Source organism: Magallana gigas, chromosome 1, assembly GCF_963853765.1.
Source record: "Magallana gigas chromosome 1, xbMagGiga1.1, whole genome shotgun sequence".
NCBI lineage: Eukaryota > Metazoa > Mollusca > Bivalvia > Ostreida > Ostreidae > Magallana > Magallana gigas.
In genome coordinates this window covers 63,432,441-63,436,687 of record NC_088853.1, presented here as the reverse complement: position 1 = coordinate 63,436,687, position 4,247 = coordinate 63,432,441, and the positions used below count along the sequence as shown (strand labels likewise).

The following is a 4,247-nucleotide window of genomic DNA, read 5'->3' as shown; positions in this document are numbered from 1 at the left end:
AGACCAATAGATTTGAACACTAAATTACGAGCTAGTAAGAGTAAACAGGTGTAATATTGATTAAAGGCCAAAATCTGAAAAAGAAATTTTGAGATTAACCCGAGTACACTTACGATGATAAAGAAGCAGTGTTCAGCAATAATTAATTGTTTGATTTTTCATATTAAAAAAATGGGCATTTTGATGAGATTAAAGATTGTAACAAAATGACACTTACAAAACTGAATTATATTTAAATTAAACGTTTAAGGACTAATATTCCATGTAGTATATTCACTGTAATAAATAAACGATGACCAAATAATTTGTTCGGGTTTGTTTTTCTATATTTTAGATCGGGATTGAACATTTAAAAATGGTGACTTCACATCTGTCGATTTCATTTATTAGGCGGAAGCGCCTATTGCAATTGCTTTCATGACCTTCAACGTCATAGGTCAAATTTCTGCCCTTTTTCATGGTAAACTATCGGATGTTATTTAAACTAAGGGCACACAACTCTATACCCCCCCTCCCCACTGTTCGACCCCGGTTTAAACATCGTTTCTGACAATAGAATTGTAGTATATCTCTAAATTTTTACTTCATCGTTTTTAGTTATCCACTGAAAATGCCTATAGCAAAGATAGCAAGTGGTAGATTTACGTTTTTGATAGTACAGGAACGAACGATAACTCTTGCGATGGTATGCGACATAAACAAAGGATAAGCACGGAGTCTGATGCCTGTAGATGAAATTCCAAGGGAAAAAATAGTTCAATTTGAAATTGCGTGTTTATGAGTACAGAAGGAAAAATTGATAGGGAAACAGGTAATGAATGCTTTTTAAAAGAAAAAACAAGGGTGTGTATAAATCTATTTAAAAAAAGATTATTAGAATGATACAATGCCTATAAATTATTTGTAAACATACCAACATTTCGTGTAGTAATCTCAGACAATACTGCATTACGTTATACAGTGTAAAATTTTTTGTCATCAAACCCACGTTGAGAACAACTGGTAACTGTCATAGATGTCATCGATAATTCTGAAATGTCGGTCTTTTGTTATGAATACTGTAGTGTACAAGGCGAGGCCTACAGGATATCTTTAAAGAATAAAATTTAGCACAAAGGAATTGCATATAAAGGAAGATAACATTTCGTTTTTTTTAACCTTTAATTTTTTGTGACATCTTTGCAGATCTATATATTCATGTGGTGATTTTATAATTTGTTACGAACTGCACTGTATGATATAGGGTTTATTCATTTTGCTTACAAAAATTACAATATTCAGCTTGGTTTAAAAATGACTCATGAATAATGCAAATGAATTTTCTCTAAAAATATCTCAAATATAGCTTTTAAGTATCATACAAGATACAATTCATTGGTTGATATAATGAATATTCCAGATAGGCTATTATAATTGCAAAGATATTTAATTGAACATTTTAAAAAAAATAATATGATTTTTCCTTTTACCCACTGTATTTACTTGTATCTCAGAATAACCTTATCATTACTCTATAATGAAAGTGACTAAAATTTCCTATGGAAATTTCTCTACATCATAATTTATATGATAATTTTGATGACTGCATCTTTTGTTTTTAAATTTTAAAATTTCCAATTCATGCGAACTTGGACTATAATCCAGTATATCTTTGATCTACCATGTTCATGATTAATTGCAATTCCAAAAAGACTCAAATATATACCTGACAGTGATTACTAGTATAGTTAATAACCTAACATATATCTATTTGTTCTATATGTATATGTTCTTTCAGATGAATGTCAAGAAACTGATTAACATTATCTGACAAGAGGAGACAATGAGAGCTCAACATCATTCTTCATCTCTGGTGAAGGGGGGAGTTGCTAAATTTGGGTGCACAGCTAAATTCAACCAAAACAAAGAAAAAGACGGATGCTATAAAAATGCGGTGTTGGCTTCCCAGTTCAGCACTTTTAAAGAGGGACAAACATTGCACGTTTGCAACTTCTAAATGAAAGCAGGGCATCTGAAATATGATGGAATTCTTATCTTAATTGCCTTAACGCCATTTTTAAGGTTGGTAAATACAACTAAATGTAAATACGATATTCCCCGTGGTTTTCTTGTTTAAGTATGAACTAATTTTACCCATGCTCGGTAGGAGAGGGGGTATATTGTTTTACCCTTGTGTGTCTGTTTGTCTATAACACAAATTTTGTCAAAGATATCTCAGCAACAATCGCAGATGCTTGAAATTTTAACTCAGTCTTTGTTAAGGTATGCCATTCGGTAGGATTGATTTTTCAAAATATTTGATGTCAACTTCCCATAACATGTAATGTTAACTATGCTTTTTTGTATACACATCAGAGCAGGGGTATCACTAGTGAGCATTGACTCACAGATATCTTGTTGTCATATCTTTAATAATATAGTAAATATTCTTGTACTAAATGCAATTGAAAACTGAAGAATTTTGGAGAGAAAAAAATTAAACATTCAATTACAGTTCAATCACTATATTTTCCATTACTTGTATATAATATACCAAAATAACCTTACAATTATTGATAATTCATATTGTGTGATCTTCTTACATATCTCATCCTTTATTTGCAAAATACGATGTATACTTTTGAAAATAAATTATTTAAGGTAAAACACATATAAATTCAAAATATTTTATAGATTAATTTTTTTTAAATGCATGTTTTCTTTATTGGAGGTCAAGTATATTGTAATGAAATATTGCTTGATAACATATCCATTATTCATTTTTCATCAACACATTTTAGAATATCCTGCTGAAAAAGACAGTTTTCATTGGTATAATGGATGCAAGACAACACTAGTGAATTGAAATTGTTGTTACCACAAATGGCACACTCCAGGATAACACGCTTTCCAAAAACACCATTACGGCATGCAGCCATAAAGGGATTCTTTGAAAGTCTATGTTCTGTAATGGTGGAAGTTCTCTTGAAGATTCCATTAGTATTAAAATAAAAACTTAAAAGTTAAAAGTTCAAATGTCTTCAATACTAGAGACCTGTGATTTGACAGTACAACAATGAGCAATTGTAAAGGACACATAATTTGTACATTATTGAATATCAATATATAGTTATCCATAAATTACTGGGCTTTTACATTGTATTGTTACAGTAATTCTCAACATTTGCATATATGTTTGATCTTTGTAAAATATGTTTGGTATACAGTACAGTAAGTAAATACATTCTTTCTAAGTTTTAAACATTTGTCAACAAAATATATGAACTGCAATCTGAGGATCAATTAGAGGTCTGCAATTCTCCACATAAAAATGACTTTGAAATCATCCTGTTACTGTTAAACTTGAGAATATATAAGGAAAAAATCAAAATCTCTTTATTGAATACCTTTTTTACAACACATTGTCCAGATATTTTGTGTATTATTCTATGAAGCTAATTTCTCAATGGCTATTGCTTCTCAGGTAAGCAAAGTGACACACATACTACTTGATTCTGTAAAATACTGTAATCAAGGGATGTACAAATGTAACTTCTGCATTTTTGTGAAACATTATTGTAACGAATAAAATACTACAGTTTCAGAAGTTCAGTTTACTTAATTCTAATTCTATAATATTCTTTCATCATTTTGATATCAAAATGAACATTTTTAATAAATCGGCATGATAAATGAAAATGTATTCCTGTAATTTCAGCTTGCATATAAGTATCAACTGTTATACGAATGTACTTCACAAAACAAATGTTTTGATGTTTAAATTGCTCTTCTCATTGAATCTTTATTTAAGGCATGATCCAGACTAATCTGGTGCAGTAACAGAGTATTTCCACATTTACTACATGTATATACCTTAATTGACATATTAGAATAGTGTTTTATGTTATCAAACTAATTCTTAAAAAGAAAATAGTTATAATAACACTATGACATTGACAACTTGCAATCATGCTTCCGCCTATCAGTACTTTCAGTACTTTGATATTGAATTACTAATACATGTATATTGAAATAATTACTGTTCCCTAAATTTCAAAAAACCCGGAGTACAATTAAATGCTCTACAATTTTGTATCAAGTGAAGTAGAAATTAAATAACTGTCACATTATCAGCAATTTTTGTTATGTTTAGCTGTAAAAACATTTAAATATGCTATTTCAATAACTGTCAAACATTCTCACTTGTTAAATGCTTAAACATGAAACTACTGAATTTAAACATGGTATTGACCCTTTAACAGTTTAGC

General features: G+C 29.7%; 1 long non-coding RNA gene across 1 annotated transcript; it reads left to right on the top strand.

Annotated features, from left to right (window-relative positions):
- Positions 1-524: 524 nt before the first annotated feature.
- LOC117685957 (uncharacterized) lies at positions 525-3,986 on the top strand. Its single transcript, XR_010713141.1, has 3 exons — positions 525-811; positions 1,778-2,061; positions 2,781-3,986. It is a non-coding gene; the product is annotated as an uncharacterized lncRNA (long non-coding RNA).
- The last annotated feature ends 261 nt before the right edge of the window (positions 3,987-4,247 follow it).